Below are 20,501 nucleotides of genomic sequence, written 5' to 3'. Positions count from 1 at the left end.
GTTTTGTGTTTGACTTTAAGTTATAGGTCAATTCTGCAAAAAGCCCAATACATAAACTGAGAATATGGCTAACCTTTTGTCGGTGAAGAGCAGGTCAAAAACAAAACGTGGTCATGTGAAACAAACATACCATAAAGATCATTGTAAATAATTTAGATTACAGCTACACATAAAAAATAGGGCAAATCTCCAAAATAGCACCTTTCTAAGTTTATATCACAAAAATAACACTCAAAAACTAAAATGACCAAAATAGCACCTTTCTAAGTTTATCCTTTGAAAATTTTAATTTTTTTTATTTTTCAAAATTTGAAAACTTATCCCAAAACCTCATTTCTCAACTCTAAACTCTAAACCCTAAACCTTAAACTCTAAACCCTAAACCATAAACCCTAAACCCTAAACTCTAAACCCTAAACCCTAAAATCTAAACCCTAAAATCTAAACCCTAAACCCTAAACCCTAAACTCTAAACCCTAAACCCTAAATCCTAAACCCTAAATCCTAAACCCCACCCTTTAACTCTAAACCCTAAATTTGTGACTTTTGATAAAACATTAAGTGCTATTTTTGTGACTTTTGAGCTTGAGTGCTAGTTTGCGAAGATAAACTTGATTTAGTGCTATTTTTGTCTTTTTCTCTAAAAATAAGAAAGAACAAAAAACAATAAGAACAGAAAAAATCAAAGGAGATTAAGATGTGACCGAAGCCAAGGTTATATTTGTGGTGAGTGACCCTGTAGTTCTTTCGTGAAGAAGCTGCGATAAATCCTTGCATAATTGGATGTGGCTGATTGATAAGAGTAGAAATATAAGAGGTGGAGAAATTGACTGAGTTAAGAAGCTCAGGCGGCTTTTACTTGATTTCGAACATCCGAAAAATCAACGCTGCCTCCTCGGACACTCTGGGAACAACATCTTCAAAGAGAACGGCTGTAGATACGTCGATGGTGGATGTTTTTTTGTAACACATGAACTGATCTTGAGCTCGGTTATATATAGGTGTAGTTTGGATGAAGGTGAAGCGTTTGGATGTCATACGGGAGGAGAAGTTCTACAGAGTTTTGATGGGCAATTTTAATGGAGGAAGCCGTTACACTATTCAATTCAGAATTGAATAATCTGGCTTTGAATCTTTACCTTCATGGTTGCGGTTCAGCTATACGCTTGAAAGGGTTTGGAAACCTCGAGGAAGATGGAGCCGGAGGGTGATGTTTGGGCTGAGTGAGAGAATAATATCATTTATTTACTTAAATGGCCCAACATCTAGCCTGATTATTCGGGCAGTTCACCTCGACCGTAGAACGCGGTCTCTTCCGATTGGTTAAAATTAAATGTCGACGTGGAGAGGGATAGAAACTCCCTGATTGGTCCGAATTACTGATACTACGTGGCACGCTCTCTGCTCACCATATCCGGCTTTTAGTATTGTAGATTCCAACGGGCAATTTTTTAAATTCAGAAAAGCTATTTACCAAAACCTAAAATGAATATGAACATTGATAATTTTCATGAAAATTTATAGACATCAGCCATATTAAATTCTAAAAACATACTACATTCTCACAGAAGAAAAGGTTATGAGAACACATCAGAGAAGGCTATAAATCTACAAATTCACTACTTATTACATGTATCTATTTTACTACTTTCATAAAAAATAAAGAATGGTATTAAAAAAAAGACAGAAACAAAGTAGATAACCTTTTAAAAAAACATATGAAAGAAATACACTGTCAATTTAAAGTAGAACACATCCCGGTTAAAATCATCTCAAAAATTGATTCATGAAATTTAGTTAATTCCAATGAAATTTGGGAAATTGCCACAAATACCACATTTATATTACCATTTTTCATGTTTAAACTAACCACGTTTACCCTCACTTTTGATGAAAGATAAAAGACATTTATACTCCTAAGGTTAACTAATCTATACTTATGGTTTAAAGTTGAGGGGTGGGGTAGGGTTTTTAGAATATGAAATTTAGAATTCTAATAAATATATAAATAAATACTTAAAAATATAAAAAAAATTAAAAATAGCTTCAAACATAATTTTCGATTTTCAAAAAGAAATTTTGAAAAAAATCAAAAAACAAAATAAAAAAAAAATTTATAAAAAAGTTCAAATTTGAAAAAAAGTATAATTCGAAAATATAAAAAATTAGATAATTTTTTTTATTTTTTAATTTAAATAATGATTTATTATTATATATATAGAGAACAAGGGTATAAGAGTCTTTTGCCACTTAATGAAGAAAATATTTTTGAAAATTCCCTTTAGTGATGGTAAAGATAAAAAGTGATACCATAACAGTGGTATGTTAATATTGCTTTAAGAGTAAACTGAATATTTTAAATATATATATATAATAACAGTGGTACCAATAAATATTTTTATATTATTTTTCACTAGCATATCCGCCTGTATGGCATGTTTAATCCTCGTACTAGATTCTGACCCGCGCGGTTCCGCATGATTATTTATATTTATAATTTAAGTTTATAATTTAAAATTTTATGCTTTAATGATACTTTATAAACTTCGGTTTGTATCCTGATTGTATTTTGGTTTTCGGTTTTCTTCGGCTTCGATTATGGTTTTTGGTTCAAGAAATATAGTAATCATTTGGTTACTTATGAATTTGGGTTTTCTTTGTTTTTCTTTCTTTTGGTTTTTGGTTTGGTTCAAATAACAATATTTGGTAACTATATTTTTGTCTTTATTTTCTGGTTTTTTAAATATTTTAAATATGTTTAGGGAATCAATATATCTTGTTTTTTTTGCTCACTAATATGTTTAGCGTAGGCGTTTGGCTTTCCGCTCACTTCTAAATTGTATTTTTGGCTTTTGGTATTGTTTGTGTTTGGGTGTGATTTTTGGTTTCAGTCAAGAAATATAATAACCGTTCAATTATTCATGAATTTGCATTTGGTTTGGGTTTAGCTATTTCGGATTTTCGTTTGGTTCAGACAATAATAATTTTGGATTCATTCGAACGCGTGGATCTAAATAGAGATATAAGGTATATTTTTGTTTTATTTTCTAATTTTTATTTTTTGTTATTGAATGTCTTTATATTTCAAATATATTTAAAGACTTGGTATACCCGAAGGTTATATACCAAATCAGAAAATATATGCTAATTTCGTACCTCTAAAACCAAACCTAATATTCAGGGTAAATGAATGATCAAAATCATCATCAAGCTGTAAATCCAAAATTAGAATAAATAGTAACAGAAGCAAGTAGTGAGCAGATTGTCAGTTATCCATTAAAACAAAGACTTTGAAATTTCTAATGCTCATAAAAAGTTATTATTTCTCTTTATTATATACCAAAAATATATATATACGTAAAATGCATTCAATATACCTCCATTTTTATTAATGAATTATATATATGAAATAATATTAACGCATACAATAATTCGAAGCTTAGGAAAAGTAAGAATAGACAATTAAGTTACAACTAGGTGGACCATCCGCACGCGTGTAATTTGCTTGCTTCATATATTGCATATACAGTATAACTTTTTTATATTAATACCCTATAAATTAATATACACTAAAAACTTCTATAAAATAATATAATTTTATAGTTCCAAATTGAGTTTTTGATTCAATTAGTATATCGATAAATTAATAACCCTATAAATTAATAAAAAATTATAGTTTTGGTGTAGTCCCAACATTATTAATTTATAGAGATTTCACTCTATATAGCTATAATTATTAGTGTATAAGTATATCGTAATTTTCTCTCAATCATCAGTAGATCTATCTATCTTCTTTTTCTCTCTTGGTCTCTCTCTCTCTCTATCTATGTTGTTTAATACTTCATTCGTTTCAAATTATATGATGTTTCATAAGGTTAATGTTGTTTGAAAATATATGATATTTTGATATTTTAAGGTTAGCTTTAACTTTATTGGAATCAATAAGATTTTACAGTCTTTTTATAATTGGTTGAATAATTTTAAAATTATATCTTTAAAAGTGCTTTTTAGAATAATGTAATTTTTTAAATATTTGTGCATTAAATCTTCGTGCACTAAGCCAAAACATCATCTATATTATTAAAAGAGAAGTACCCATTTGAAAATGTTCTTACTTCAATAATTAAACTCCCTTTTTTTTGCTTGTATTTTTCAGTTGCATTTATGAAATATCCTAAAACGAATAAAATTACCTAATTTATTACTTGTCTTTTCAGTTACATTAATGAAATATGCTTAAATGAATTTAAACTTCCTATTTTATTGTTTGTCTTTTTCAGTTACCTTAATGAAATATCGTTAAATAAATTTGGACATAATGTCATTTAATCAACCAAAAAAACTCAAGAGTTATCCTTACGTGCATAATTTTAATAATGGAGATTTTTAAAAACGTGCATCATTAAAATGTTAGCTAAAACATGCAGCACTAATATATAACATGCATCAATAAAACTAGAATTTGACTCACACAATTGTACGGATATTATTTTCAGTTGATTAAATTTAAAAATAATTATTTATTCAAAAAATATTTAAGAATGACTATGTTTTTAAAAATTATATGGTATTATTTGCTCATAACTCATTTGTCATTTGATAAATTGTTAGAAAGAAAATTTTAGCATAATATAACTCAGTTGTCATTTGCTAAATTTATGGTTTTTATTTTTATTTTTTATTATTTAATTATAATATTTTCATTTTATATTTGAAAGATAAATGAATTTTCTTTCAAACAATATTTTTGTATATGTATTTTTTAAAATAATCAATTAAAATTGTTATTATCATTGAATATCATTATTTTTGACATAATTTGAGTTTTCGTTTACATCAAAACTTATCATATTTTAGAATAATTTTAATTTAAAATGTAATTTTCATATTTTTCAAACAAATTCTAAAAATATTTTTTAAATATTTTGTTATAATTGTTAAAAAAATATTAAGTTGTATTTCAAATAAAAAGGTAAAAATATTAAAAATATTCTAATTAAAATATGTAAAATTTAATATAGTTTTAAGGAAATGGTCAAAATAAAAACAATTACACATAAAATAATCATGATTTTTGTTAACTGGACGGATCATTATTTATATGATATCGCACACGAAAGAAAAATTTCTGTTTTTAAAATTATCTAATTGACTCTATACTCATTTTTTTAATATTTTTTATATGATATCACACATTCGTAAAAAAATAGATAGTTTAAGATGCAAAAAAAAATATTTACTTAATGAATATAATATGAACAAATATTACAAATACATCATTTATTAAAATAAATAATTAAAAACTGAAAATTCATATCCGCGCAGGGTCTAGTATATTGTGAAAACGGAGGGTGTACAACCTATGGGAGGGTGTGTTTAAAAATAAGTGTTCACGTATCAATATAGATAATCATTTGACACTATAGTATCAAGGACGTATATTTTATTTTTATAATAAGTAAAGTAAAGTTCATTTATATCAATCTTTACTATTATGTTTTTGCTAACAAAATATAATAATACTAGATGATAACCCGTCCGCATGCGCAGAGTGAGTTTTTATAATAATGTTTGTTTATTAAATGGTTTTAATATTTTGGAACACTACAATCTTTATCGATTATAAAATGAAGAATACAAATGTTGGTCTCTTAAATATATATCGTTGTTGAAGAGTTAACATATTACATCTCATTTTAATTATTTTTAAAACTTCATATGCACAAAAGAAAATTTTTAAACCAAATAGGCAACATCGATTGTATAATGATGAAAAGAGATTATGTTTTTTGCTCTCGATCTATTTACTATTGACTCTCCATAAGTGAGTTCAATTTCTACCTCTATAGAATTGTGCTTTCATTCTCGTCTTTGTTTTATTGATATGAGTTAAGTTTGTTTTTTTTAACTTCTTCTATGAATTCGATGAATTAAATAAGTGTTAATTTTTTTAAAAAAAGGACATCTGTAAAAATTAGTTTCACTCCAGATACATATCTAAGAGTCAAAATTTTGAAAAAAATTACCGGTAAACTATATTAACAGATTAGTGTTCAAATCTAATATATCAAGCTATTATAGAATATATAAGTTCAAACTCAAAATATAAATGTTTGTCTAGTATATATTCACCAGTTCGGTTTAAAAATCATCTAATTCTAAAACAACAAAACAAATTACTTATTTCACCAGTTCGAGTATTATTTGAATCTAAACAGGTAATATCCAAACCCGAATGGATAACCAAAGACGATAACCAAACATAATTATACTTAACCCTATATTTCTAGTTTACTTCTCTCATTTTATTCAAAATATTTATATTAATGACGCTTATTGCTTAAAATTAGATAATATACATATAATTATGGACACAATTATTTGCTACTCACTTAAAATATATATCAAGTTCTTGTTTCTTGCATTAACAAAAGTTGCATCTAAAATTTCAAAACAACAACTAAATTAGTGTCTTTCTATTTTTAAAGTTTTATCTCCAAACCTATTAATTTTTTAATTTTTCAAAAATTAGAAAACCAGTTAAAATATATTTTAAATACAAAAAACTTAAACAATGAATCATTTATTTATTTTTTCTTCAAAATTTAAATATCCAAACCCGGCCCAAAATATTCGAACCCGAACATAAAATAACCAAACCTGACTCGAAGTGTAAAAATATCCGAACAGGTTTTATACCTTTATACTGAAATAACCGATACGAACCCGAACGTGTATCCGAACACCCACCCCTACGATATATGATCATCATATGTATCTTGTTTGAATAAAAAAAAGTTAAATCATTGATCACAAAATTTTCAATGTGAGACTTTTACCTGTTTTAGTAATTTATAGTCCTTTTTAAAAATTCAAAATACAACATATAATAAAAATAGATTTTTTTATTATATGCTTAATGTGATTGTTTAATTTCTTTTAATACTATAAAAAAATTTTAAAAAAAGAGAGGTTAGAAAAATTGTTATCAAATATGTATTATTCATAATCATTAATTGTCATATATATGTTAACCATATTAGGTAATTTCGTAGCTTTTTATGTAAGGAAAGAAAAAATATTCTTTTGTACACTACTAATTAATTTGATAGTTAGTTTAATAAAAACATAGTATATATTTATATGAATCAATTTATTTTTCTAACAATTCTAAGAATCATTCTCGTGATGACATGTGGCTACAAAAATATGTTGTAATGCTCCAGAATTAATATATAGGGGATTTTACGGAAAGTAAACTGAATACCTGCTTTGGAAGACTATATACAAAAGGTTGGAAATGATAAAGTATTATAGATTGGTCTATACTATGAGGCTTTAAAATGAAGTTATTGATGAAGTTCATTTTTAGACTATGGGTAACAGAATTATGTACAGACAGAGTATTAAACTTCAACAACTATTTTGTGTCATGGACTCATGGGCAGTTACAGAAAAAAAACTTTCTTGGGATATACTCCATCTGTTTCAGAAAGATACATATTCTAGAAAAAAAAATTTGTTTCAAAATACATTTTTTGTATTTCTAATGCATTTTTATTAACTAATAATGATTAATTGTAAACTTCAAAAAAATTAATTGCATTTTTTGAATTTTTATTGGTTTAAAATTATAGAACATAGATAATCACAGAAAATTATGCAATTAATATTGAAATTTAATATGTTTTATTAATCTGTGTGAAAAAAAACTAAAACATGTATCATTTTGAAACGGGATGAGTATAGCGTATAGGTCATTAAACATACCAATATTTCAGTAATTCAAGTAAATCCAAACATACTATATTTTAGCGACAAAGAAAATCTGTTTTTCAAAGCCTGATTACAAAAAAAAACGAAAATCTGTTTTTTGGTCAACAGAAAATCTAAATATTATAGGAAATTAAATATATGGAGATTTTGTTTTGTCAACATATGGAAATTACATCTGCTGGCCAAAGAATTCCAAAAATAGATTATATCATATATATAAATATATACACTCAAGTGTTTTTCAACTATTCAATTATTTTTCATTCCCAAATTCGAGAAAAAAAACTAGTTAAAAAATGGCTTCATACAAATGTTTCGTTTTTGTGTTGTTGTGCCTAACCGTTCCCTTGATCTCTTGTATGCAACAACAATCCACAATTATTATATATCGATGTTTTTTCTTTATATTTTTCTTTAAATAATTGATTCAAGTTTTGTAAATATCTCAGGTGCTGCGGATACTTGCGATTCACCCAGACATGGTCTTTTTGTGATAGGTCCTTGCTCAAAAATTCCAAACTGCAATAATAAATGCGTAGAATTGCACTTTTCTGGCGGAGAATGTTTTAAACAGTCCAGCAGCGCCACCGTACTATCATGTGGCTGTTGTGTATAAATTCATAATGTTATCGAGATATTAATTGTATTGTGGAAGTGTTGGTGCTTTAATTAATAAAAATATATATTGTACTACTATTATTTTTGGTTTAAATCTGATTTCCTTATAATTTTAAGTCTTCTTACTCAAGAGTACATTACTCTGTGGGATACTTTTTTGTCTTTTTAACACTGTAAAATACAAACTCTTTGTGGAGCACATTCAAGGAATTCAATGAGTGTTTTGGACAAGAATGCTCTCCTGTCTAGCGAGAGGGAACATAGATATTCCGTTGTGTTTCGTGTATAGTCAGGAGGAATTTTAGTTAGTACTTTCTCTAGCTGGTAGCTTGTTTTTTTTTTTTTGAAAATATTCTTCAAATTAAAAGCATGAGAAAATATTCTTCAAATTAGTCGTGTGACCCCTAATTTAATCCTTCTATTTTTCTGATCGGAACGGCAGTTTCCACCTTTCTTTCTCATTAAACCGGGAGAAACGCTGAAATGCTCTTAATGAGGGGAAATTCATTCTATCATACTCTTATCTAATCTGATACTCTCCATATTGATGGTTAATGTCGAAAGTGCCCTTTCTCTACCTGGCCGATTGAATGCGGATTGAATGACGTCAGATGACCAATCAAAAATCGGGAAAATCATTATTCCATTTCCAATTTGGGAGTAATCGAATATGTTATTTTCTCTCTCTCATCTCACTCGCGGGTTTCTTCGGCGATCTCTTCTTCCTCGCTATCATCGCATTGAGCTAACTCGGTTTCATGGCTTGGATGTTGAATCATTGAGCTATTGATTCCGTTTTACAGGGTATGTATCTTAAAGACAATGTTTAGAATCCTTCATCCACCATAGACGATCGATTTACAGAGATTCTGATTTACAAGATTCATAGTTGTAATTGGACTGGACTAATCGAGGATCGGAAAGTGTGAATGGTCTGTCTATTACGGAATTGGATAATCAACAACTGTATAAGAAAAGATAGAACATCAGGAATCAAAGAATGCTGATAACTCCGAGATAACGATTGAAACGAGTTGGAGAGGAGAAAACAGCTAGAACTGGGAAACGTTGGGCAAAGTTGGGCAAATTTGGTTACTGACAAAATTGTGTACGAAGGTATAACTTAGTATAACTTAAATGCTATAACTGTATAACCAGGTATAACTTATTGCATATGTGTCTTTCTTCTACAAACATACAATTTGATTATGATGGACATTATTCTAAGTGTGGAGATGATTATGAATGGATTCCATCTGATGCTCATTTGTATGCTATATCCTTTAGGACATCATCATTAGAGGAGATCACTTATTCGTTGTTGAAGGAGAGGATATGCAGAAAGATGAGAATAGACTCATTTACGAAGAGGCTGAATTTGGGTTACCTTCCATTGGTAGTGGAACCTAAGAGGCAATCATATATTTTGAATGATGAAGATGTGTTTGTTTATCTAACATCGGTGGATAACGAACAAAGAAGAAGTATTTTGCATGTAGAGGACATTCAAGAATTGAAAATAGTTCAAATAGCCGAGCAACTATCAAGAGTTGAGAAAGAAAGCTCATGTAGTATGAACTATGGTGAGTGTGAGAGTGGATATGGAGAAGAAGAGAATGTTGGCACTGATTTGGAACAGAAGAAACACAATGAACATCCCCACAAGAAACACAATAGGAGTAGGTTGTAAACCTTTCACTTTCAGTTTTAATGTTTCTACTGTCTGAGAACGTTGAAATGTGAAATTTGTATTTTGTGTTTGTACAACTAAGTGAAATTTTTTTCTTTACTTGTATAACTTTTTTGTTTACTGGATATGAGTGAGATTTGAATTTTGTGTTTGTACAAGTAAATGAACATCCCCACAAGAAACATTGTGTTCAGAGCTAATTATGATTTAATCAGAAATAATAAATTTCCTATCTCTTTACTTACTAGTAATCTTATACGAAATACATTGTGTTCTTATAGGTTTTTCGCTAATATTCACCTTGTCACATTTGAAAATTTACTATGGCCTCGAATCAATTTTATGTTTACAGAATCATATTATAAATGAATCTAGGAAACATAATATAATTGGTATAACCATGAAATCAGTCATTCAAGTAGAGTAAAACTAATATAAATGGAAAAAATTAAAAGTACAACTTTGATGTTTTATGCAAAACTGCAAACTTGGTGAAACTTCTATCACGAAAATCGAAGGATAAATTTTCCCGCCCACCAGCTTTTTTGAATTTCTAATTTTCCCCTTTCTCTCTCTTCCCCGTTTATCTCTCAACTTTCATTCTCTCCCAAGAAATAATGTTCGATTCATCGTCTTCCACGACCGGTGGTGGGATACGAGTAAGAACTCTGGGAATACCTATTAAGTGTTGGTGCAGGAGCGCATTAAGGAGCTCATCTCCAAAACCAATAAAAATCCATATCGCCGGTATTATCGGTGTGGCTATGCGGCTCAAAGGAAGGTACGTTCGTGTAGCCTTAGATATTGAAGGCTTTTTAACTGAAGTTGTACCTTTATATATTTTGAACAGTTGTGCGTTTAATTTTTTTGAACAAAATGTTGTAGCTTGAGAACGACAATCACATCTTCAAATGGGTTGATGAAGCTTTCAGTGATGAGATACAACAGTTGGACTACCAAGTTTGAATGCTAGAAGAAGAAGTTCAAGTACTCAAAGCAACAATAACGAGTGGTCTCAAAATAATGAAAGGAGGTTGTCTTATTCTGGGTCTCGGTGTCGTTGTAGTTGTAGGAATTTTGATGTACAAGTAATTCCTAAAGCTATGACACAAGTAATTCCTAAAGCTATGACGAAGTTAAACTTTCTGTTTTTTCTAAGTTTTTCGTATGTTTCGCCTAAGTTATGCGAAGTTGAACGATTATGAAGTTTGATCTATTAAAAAAGTTTCTCTAATTTCTACGATGTTGGACAATTGAGAAAGTGAAACTAACACAAAATTTGACATGTTTATACGAACAAGAACTTCAAGTTTCTGTTTTTTCTAAGCTTCTCGTATGTTTCGCCTAAGTTATGCGAAGTTGAACGATTATGAAGTTTGATCTATTGAAAAATTTCTCAAATTTTTACGATGTTGGACATTTGAGAAAGTGAAACTAACACAAGTTTGTCTAAGTTTAACAAAGTTGAAAAATTGAAAAAGTTAAAAGCATAAAGTTTCACCAACATTTAACATAGTAGTTTCAACACACGTTAGCAATTTTACAGCAAACTAAAAGGTTTAAGACAAGTACGAATATGGAGAACAATGAGAACAACCAGATTTACAAAGACCCTATAGCTCCATGTCTCTGAACATAAGGGTCACTGCGTAGGAGAGACTGCCTGAACTCTTCAACCTCCGGCAAAAGCGGATTGAACCTGAAGTCAGATAATCCACCCTCGGTCTCAAGCCATAGTTCATCAGGACCAAAATAACATGGATGCATAAATGAGTTTAGTAAACGTTTTACTCAACTATCACATTTAAAACTAAACATATAAACTACACTTACTGAAAAAACTCCAGACCCTCCACATCTTAAGGATCACAATCACCTGTCCACGACCTCTCATGTTTTCAAGACCATCCCGGAAGGCATAAGCATGATCGCTAGTTGCCACACACTTTATCTGACTCTCACTATGATGAATAAAACAAGGTGTGTCAATTACACCAATGTATAAATTCGGGAGCATTGATCATATGTTACTTTCTACTTACATGTTGTCCCTTATGTAAAACACCATCTTTGGTCTGGCAGGGTCATCGAAATGGGATTCCGTGTTGAAGGCCACTCCCATTGTATCTATCAGAAAAGTTTTTCCGCTTCTGTTACTTACATCTAAATATCTGAAATATATTTTAATTTTGGTAGTTACCATTCATACCTATGAGATAGTTTCGGTCCATGTGGTTCATGTGAGGTATTTCATGGATGTTCTTGAAGTCCATATAAAGCCGATTGTTCAGAGGATCGATGATGTGGACTTGCGTATGGCGCGTAGCATTTAGTGTGAACCGGGATTTTGTTGCCTGGAAACCTGGATAGGTACGGTGAACATCTACCAGAAAGATTTCCACCCATTTTCCCTCTTGCTTCTCTAGGCCTCTAAACATATCTTCATATCCTCCACAGATGGTCATCTCCATCTTGGTTCCCTGCATAGATAAAGTTCAAGGATCAAGTTTTTATTTTTCATTGTTGCATGATATTAGAAACTTGAGAGATGATGATTTACACTTACATCTTCATCTGCTAGGATATAAGTCCAGTGTCGTCTGCTGTCGGTAACATAGGAATAGAAAGGGTAGATCCTGTGTATTTTGACTCTAAAATGCCAAGACGTTATCTCCTCGTTATAAGAAACTTCATAAAGCCTACTGTAGTGTGTCATATTGTTTGTTGAGAGATGATGAATCTTTTCTTTGCAAATTTGCAGTGAAATGTAAATGGGGTTAATGATGGATCTAACTATCCCTCCGCAGTGAAGGAGACGATTTAACTTAATGCAGTGGTGTAACTAAATGCAAATGTAATGATGATTGTACACGGTTTAGTGTTGTGGAGTTTAAATGAAAATGTAATGATGATTGTAGACGACCGTTGGTGTGAGAGAGAAGTCTTGTCAAATGGAAGACTTACAACTTGTTATTGGGGTAATACATCATTAAATAACATGAATTAAAGTTACTAAATATTATAATTTTCATTTATTATCTACAATACTGTTTTTTCCTATCATTTTTTTGCAAAATATAACAATAAAATATCTAAATTTCTTAAACTTTGACATAGTTTCATATATTTTGACGATCTAAATCGTTAAAATTTTGCTTAGTTTCATATATTTAGACAATCTAAATCAGTTATTTCACTTACTTATACAATGTTATATTTTTTTAACAATTAAAGTTATACAAAGTTTCAAATTCAATGCATGCGACTGCTGCCATGAGAAGTCGTGTCTTCTGGAGCCGTCTATCAAATCACTCTTAAATGGAAGAGTTACAACTTATAGTTGGGGTAATAAATTATTAAATAGCAGAAATTAAAATCACAAAATATTAGCATTTCATTTATTATCTCCGATAATGCTTCTTGCTATCATTTCTTGCAAAATATAACCATATAATATCTAAATTTCATAAAACTTTTACATAGTTTCTTACATTTAGACTATCTAAATTGTTAAAAGGTTTCTTAGTTTCATGATTTTAGACAACTATAAATCAGTTATTTCACTTACTTATACAAAGTTATATATTTTTATCCATTAAAGTTATACAAAGTTTCAAATCCAAAAGTATCAAATTCTAGGCATGCGACTGTTGCAGTGACAAGTCATGTTTTCTAAACTCGTGTCTTCTCGAGGCGTCTACTTGTAGATGTGTCAGAGGATAATTATCACCTTCTCCAAATAAATTTAACGGGAATACTCTTCATTTACTTCATAAAACGAATATCTCTCCATTTACTTGATCAAACGAATATCTCTCCATGGCGAACTTCAACTTGGCTTCTCTCCCTCCTTCCATTCTTCACAAGATTCTATCCAAGGTAGCAACAACCAGTATCCGGGACTTTGGCTGTGCAAGAGTTTCTTTCCCCGGGTTTAACGCAGTTGGCAGGGAAGATTACTTTTACAAATCTGCCGATCTCATTTTCTTGAATGACTGGTTAGATCAGGTCAATGTTGTTAGAACATTCAGGCTTAAGTGCTACCAACTGGGTAATCCAGAGGCCATCTACTTGCGAGGTATGTATGAGTACTTGATCCTCCATTTACTTGATGAAGGAAGGGAAAAAATTCATCTTGCTGGTGAGAGAAGATGCTGGCAAAATATGTAGATGGTATGATGAACTTAGCATTTAGTGTTGATCATAGAGGATTGGTTCACAACTATCCTGATTTTACTCGTGAATATTTTGATCAGATGTATCACATGATCACTAGTTGGGTGCTCTTTGGCCATTGGGGTTACGGTAAACCTGAGATGTTTATGTCTCTATTGGAAAGAATAGATCCCAACGTCTGCTATGATTGTTGGTGCTCCACAATAATAGAACCAGTATTTGTAGTCTCCATAGATGGATCAAGAACACGCTGGAAATGCGATCATTGTTTCTGACAATGTGCAGCTTGGGACTTCTGCAATGAAATTCACTTGACTACTCGTGACTGGCCAATTGGAGATTAGTTTTCTGTTTATGAGTTATGACATGCAATTTTTTTCTATTTTTGTTAAGTTTATGTAAAATACATTTCCTAATCTAATGTCTCTACTTTTCCTCTATAAAATTATCTTTATTTATTTAATTTCAATAAAAGAACATATTGTGAATGTAAATGATACAATAGAAGAACATATTGCCAATGTGTTTCAAAAAAATAAATGTCAATATAAAAGATACAATCAAAATTAGTTGAACTTTTACTAAGTTTTACAGTTACGAAAAGTGCGACTTAGTTGAAGTTTTATTAAGTTACACAGTAACAAAAATGTTTACAGTTACACCAACTCTTACGGAAGTTATGGAGAAACAAATCCGAATTTTATGGGTCGGGTCTGGATGGTCTGCGCCAATGCCCTTGGTTGGGTTGTAATTATGCAAGTCTCTTTTGGTTTCGTGCTCTTTTGCTTATTTTTCTGAGTTAATTAAAGTTTTATTTAATTAATTTTTCGGGCAGGAGTACTGGAGAATTTTTTTTCCAGGCAGGGGTACTGGAGCAATCGATTCCATTAAAACCCTAATTTAATCCTTTAATCGTAAGCTATTCCACGTTCCAAATCCCAATGTTCTTCACCTTATATAAACCCAACGAATCTCTGCTCCTCGCAAAATTCACGAAACCCATCAAAGCACATCAGGCAATGGCAACCAAATCGGCGAAACCCACCGGTATGGTTCCAATCGCTCAATTTTTCCTGGCTTAACTAAATCGGGGCTGCGTTTCTGTTTGATTTATTTCTGGGAAGTAAGAAACACCCGCGAAAGGGGGCATGCTTAGTGGGTTTAGAACTGCTTCTCATCGAGGAGCAGGTATGAATACTAAATTTAGATAAGATTATTTGATTCCCTGAGATTCGATTCCAATATTTAAGACAACTCACTATTTTTTTTACGACAGGGAAATGTTGTAAAAGCAAATCAAGAGCAAGATGACGATGTCGGAGAGTCAAAGAATGTTGTATCACTGTGGTAGCGTCTTCAACACTTCCGTTTCTATTTGTGGTTTTTTCTGATTTGGTTGTGCTGTACTGCTGTTAGTTAAATCATCCATTATCACTTTTTAGTTCTGTTTGTTTTGTTTGGGTTCAAAAATAATAAGACGAAATAGTTTAAATCCAAAAATCTACGATTCATTATGTGTTACAGTGTCTCAGTTGATCTTTGGAGCGTCGGCTGTGTTTTCGCTGAGATTCTTACCGGAAGACCACTTCTTAAAAGGAAGAACAGAGGTGAGAAAGGGACCAAAGCGAAATATATATCAAAATTACTCATTCCAGATAGAGTTTTTAATTAGTTTGTGTGTGTGTTTGTTCTGTGTCGATTGAACAACTTCACAAAATGTATAAACTCTTTAGTTCACCAGATAAAGAATTCTGGGAAAAGAACAAACTTCATTCTCAAACTAAGATGTTTAGACCATAACATCAATATCTGTCTGAGAGAAAATTATAAGGATTTTCTGATAACATCAGCTGATCTTCAGGAGAATCTATTATTTTGTTGATCCAGACAAACGAGGAACTGCCTCTTATGATCTCATCTAAGAGGTAAAGAAAAAAGAACCCTAAACTTTAATCAAATATCGAATCGAATATATATATTCCTATATTAACCTGACAGTGTTTTGGTCTTCTCTGTGGTTTTGCTATTATTGTACTACTTTAACACAAAACCTTATGCTTGTGATCCATCGACATTACTTAAGTATCCTCGTAACAATGAAATGGATGCTAAGTAAACTTCAACGAGGTCATGTGTTGAGACTTGAGAGATTGTAATATTTTGTTTTGCAGGAGAAAATAAGGTATAAATAAAAAGCTATAACTTGGTTTTCAAGGAAACGGGAAAATCATGTAGAACAATCAAAGAGCTTACAAATCTAAACAAGTTACCAACCCAACAGGTATGTAATACAACAAGCTACCTTCAACGATATTTATTGTATCAAAGCTACAAATAGACCACTGATGCTTCAAAACCCCGGTTCCTCATTCGTAATTTGGTTCATTGTTTTCGAAGGAAGCCGCCGAGACAGAAATTATTCTCCATACGCTATCGGAGACATCTCAAGCGACTACTTGAAGCGAGTTTCCATACACCGGTTTATCTCAAACCACAACTCTGGCAAGCGGGTTCTCATTGGCTGGACAAAGAAGAGAAAATACAACAACTCAGCTTCAACGCTCACTTATAATCAACCTGCAGGATCTGTGAGCATATCATTTGCTAAGCCCACTTTTGGGCTGACAATAAATGAAGACATACCGAGCTTTCTTAAGCCGCAAGTTTCTCCAGACTCCTCTGAGAAGATACGGTGGGCCCATTGAATTTGGTACAATCTAAATCAGGATCTTCATGATTTGGCGCCTTGGTTTTATATGACCTCTTTTAGGATTTGAAGATAGCTTGAACGGAGGACTGAGAGTGGTGCCAGAGTCAGTGTTCGAAGACCACCAAGTAAAGAAAGTTCAGCCAGTGTCGTATATACTTGAAATCATTTGAAGTCCATATATAAGTTACAAATTTGTCCCAGATGTGTGTTTAAGTTCTAATGTGAAGTTTAATTTGTTTATATTATAAAAAAAAATTGTTTATATTATTGTCACAAATTGAGAGCTGGCAACTTGGTCGGGAGTTAAAAAGGTAGCCAATTCAAAATAAGTCTATTTGGTTCTGTGTACTCCATATACCATTTGCACATACATACACGTTTGTTTACTACAAACACAAATACGAATTACACATCTACTTCAGTGGTCACTATACTTGACTACGAAACAATGGTTCAATGGTCTAAGAATGAAGTTGCAACATTGTTATGAAATCCCTTTTGAGGTTCACACATTTCCTTGCGAGTTTTGCGGTTACCTTCCTCCAATTGATTAGAACATCGATTCTTTCATTCTGTCTATTTTCTTCCATTGCGGGAATGAAACAAGTAGCCAATGTCCTAATTTCTTGAGACCGCATAAAACAGATTGAATTTGCTCCACTAACAAAACTCCCAAAACGGTATATATCAACCGTCAAATACCTTGGCTTGATATTTTTCATCCTGCTCTATGTTTGTATAGATGTTTCAGAATTCAGATAATGATGCAGCTGAGTGCAAAATATGAAAAACTCTACCGACATCAGTAGCAATACATAATATATACTATATAGAAATTGAAGATACAAGTCATAAATAATATTCATATAGGATTTAACACTATAAATCAAAATATGTCAAATCAACATTATAATTTAATATCTTAAAAATGACAAAAAATTCAAAAAAAATATTTAAAAATAAAATGTACCTCAATTTAAAATAAAATAATCAAACAAAAGAAAGTATTAAAAATTAACTTGATATAATTCTCAAAAATGCAATATTTTCTAAAAATACATTTTCCAAAGACTTTAAACTGTACTAGGTTTTGATCCGCGCTTTTAAAGCGCGGGATTTCTTTTGTTGATTTTTATTCATTTATAAGTGTATTAAAATTTTAGTAGTGAATTTTTTCCGGCACCATACATTAAATATTAAAATTTTAGAAGCAAAATAAGTTCTTATAAATGTTGTATCCTAAATCTATTATAACCGTAAAAGTTTAAATCTACAAATAATAATTAAATTTGTGAGTAAAAACCGAAATCCTGTTTAACGATGATAGATATTTAGTTTTTGGGTTTGTAAAAACAAAAATTTCAACAGAAACTGTAAAATATTTTATTCATTGTTTTCTTAGGTCTAACTCGTGCCAAAAACACGGAATCGTAATTTAAAACTAAAACTTGTCCTAAAATATGAATTTTTATTCATGAAAATTGATTATGGAAAAAGATAAATTACACCTGAGTTTATATATTTAATAGATTATTTTATCAGATAAAATTTTAACATGTGCTAAAATGCAAGATCATAATATTTTAAAAACGTCATTTAACCTGTACAAAAACAAAATATCAGATTATTTTTATTGCACATATTTCAAAATGTTGTTATTGATTTATTAAGTTTTATGATTTTAATGAAATGAAATTTATCTTATTTAGGTAAGATTTAAGTTTTTGATAAAATGATAAATATTTTTATTTCAGCAAATATACAAAATAAACATATTCAAATGAATACACATATGTACTAACTATCAATTAGATTAACACTACATGGAATTAATTATATAAAATTTCCTGACCCGTTATACAAAATACATTATAAAATAGTATAAAATCAATATGATATATCTAATATTTTCAAAAATAACAATAGAATGATTGTTACTACTGCATTTTGTACGTGTTGAAATGGAACCACATGCTCATACAGCTAAATTTGTAGACCATTTAATATTCAAACTCTTGTTCAATTTTAGACTATTTAAGGATTTAATATATTGACAATTACCTATTTAATTTTTTTAATCTTTCATCTTAAGATTTTTCTACTATATCTTAATATGACAGAATTATTCTTAATTACATATGATAATTTAAAACTAAATTTAATAGCATTCTTTTTGTGATATAACATCTAATATCATTGATACTAGATTTTGACCCGCGCTTTGGAAAGCGCGGGACTATTTGTTTTAATTCGGTTGTGTTTTTGTGTTTTAAGTTTAAAGATATATATATATGTGGATTGGAGCTTATATGCTTTTATCTGATTAATTTTGGATATTTTGTATGCTGTATTGGTTCTTGGTAAATTTTTAATTTATTCTAATTTGTAATGTTATACAAAAATGAATATATATGTTTATGGTTGGATGAAAATATTTGTATTTTGTGTTGATTATTTTAGTTTGTTTATTACTGCACTCCTTAAAAATATAATTTTGGTGAATCAATTTTATACATGTGTTTTGCATTTGGAACAATAACTAAATGAAAATAATTATAACAGAAATACTAATCATACTCAGCCATACAAATATATATTTATTTGGTTTGATATCATATTAAATTTATTATATACTTTTTTAATGGATTCAAAACGAAAATTCCATCTCATTAATTAATATTGGGCTTATAATTCATATAATTTAAATTTATTGACCATTGTCTATTTCTCATTTGTAAAACATGAAGTGGGCTTCAGACAAACATTTTAGCTAAGCCCGAATAAATCCAATGTTTACAATTATTTTAAAATTGTGTTCTGCCTAATTAAGTTATCGAGAAAGAAAAGACAGAAAGTCATGTCTTTATTAAAAAAAAAAAACAAAAGGTCTCTTCGTCCAAATCGACGATTCTGGAAACACCGAAGAAAATTATCCGTCTTTCAGATCGTATAAAGGAACACAAACGGTTAAGGATGGATTGAGAAGATAAAGGATCAAAGCTTTCCAGAAAGAGATCTTTCAAACATACCTCCTCTTGACAATTGGTAAGTTTTTTTTGTCAGATTATAGAGTTCTAATATGATCAGTTTTTTTTTATGTCTCTCCTTTGTGATTGAAGCTGGCAATTTTGGATTGCAGGACAACAATTGTAGATTGGAGATCCAGGAACATCGGTAATCACTGTCTTTTTTTTTGTTTATTTTAAAATTACCACGATTCTAATTCATATTAATTTAGTTTGGAGTTTTTTTTGTTAACAGTTTGGAGTTTAAATCTCTGTCACATAAATATTTTATAAAGTGGGCTTTCAAGCAAATATCTTTTTGCCCATACGACGACTAACTATATTTTTTGGTTTTTGGTAGGAAAAAAGTTGTTAAGATAAAGACTAATACTACCAAATATATTTTCTCTTGAATCAGTTTTGCGGATCAAAGTTATTAGGGTTCTTTGAATCAGCTTTGCGGATAAAAGATAGTTGGGTTCGTTTTTGGTCTCATAAAGCATCTGACTCATACTTTATCACAGGT

At 30.2% G+C, this 20,501-nt stretch overlaps 1 long non-coding RNA gene across 1 annotated transcript; it reads left to right on the top strand.

Moving 5' to 3' along the window:
• Nucleotides 1-7,191: 7,191 nt before the first annotated feature.
• Nucleotides 7,192-8,472, top strand: LOC111207007. Its single transcript, XR_002659198.2, has 2 exons — nt 7,192-8,133; nt 8,226-8,472. It is a non-coding gene; the product is annotated as an uncharacterized LOC111207007 (long non-coding RNA).
• The last annotated feature ends 12,029 nt before the right edge of the window (nt 8,473-20,501 follow it).

The sequence above is a fragment of the Brassica napus genome, chromosome C6 (assembly GCF_020379485.1).
Source record: "Brassica napus cultivar Da-Ae chromosome C6, Da-Ae, whole genome shotgun sequence".
Taxonomy (NCBI): domain Eukaryota; kingdom Viridiplantae; phylum Streptophyta; class Magnoliopsida; order Brassicales; family Brassicaceae; genus Brassica; species Brassica napus.
The sequence above is the reverse complement of the archived record's forward strand: the minus strand, read 5'-3'. Positions and strand labels throughout refer to the sequence as shown.